Raw genomic sequence first — 859 nt, forward strand, 5'->3', positions numbered from 1 at the left:
TGAGGCATGTATTTTTCAAAGCTAATGTCACATACACAATGACTTGCTTGTAGGGGATGTGGCCAGCATTGACTTTCATCTTGTAGATACCTTGGTCCTGATTTATACTTATTTAGCGCTTCTTTTGCGTCATTTATTTACGCAAAAGCAATGCAAAATTACAAAATACAGTGATATTTTGTAAGTTTGTGCTGCTTTTGCGTCAAAAATGATGGTAATGCAGTGCAAAAAAGGTATAAATCAGGGCTGTTGTGCTTAGATATCTGCCTACATTATTTCTGACCTCTGGTATTGACACTCTGTGACCATAGACATGTTACATGCATCACAAATCTCCAGCAAAGCAGATGTGTCACATTACGCAGAGACAAAATGGGTGTGTAGGTGCTGTTTATTTAAAAGTGCTGTAGTGCAATATTTACATAGTCCAGATCGGTGACCCCATTAGTGTAAAGCATTATATTGTGTCGCAACACAAGTACAAGGTTGAGGGACATGTCATTGGACATGCTGAGATGAAGTATCGTTCAGTGCAGAGGAACACGAATTACCAATGGAGTAGAGAGAGACAATTGCAGGCCATAGTGGTAAGGTTAACATTGTGTTGGTGAAGAGTGCATGTCACCAACTGTAGCAACACTGGCATGTTGTCAAGCACAGGACAAAGGAAAATCAGTGCCCATGTGGCATGTGCTGGTGCTACCGGGTACTCCTACGGGTGAAGATGATCTGTTCCACATCTTCATACTCTGATGTGTGTGTCTTCTCCTCTGCCCTTGAAGGCGGTGCTGGTGGGTTTGAGGGGACAACACACACTTCAGTGGTTGGAGACGTGGACACCAAATTTCCAGCAGCTGCC

Source organism: Pleurodeles waltl, chromosome 4_2 (assembly GCF_031143425.1).
Source record: "Pleurodeles waltl isolate 20211129_DDA chromosome 4_2, aPleWal1.hap1.20221129, whole genome shotgun sequence".
In the NCBI taxonomy this organism is placed as follows: Eukaryota; Metazoa; Chordata; class Amphibia; order Caudata; family Salamandridae; genus Pleurodeles; species Pleurodeles waltl.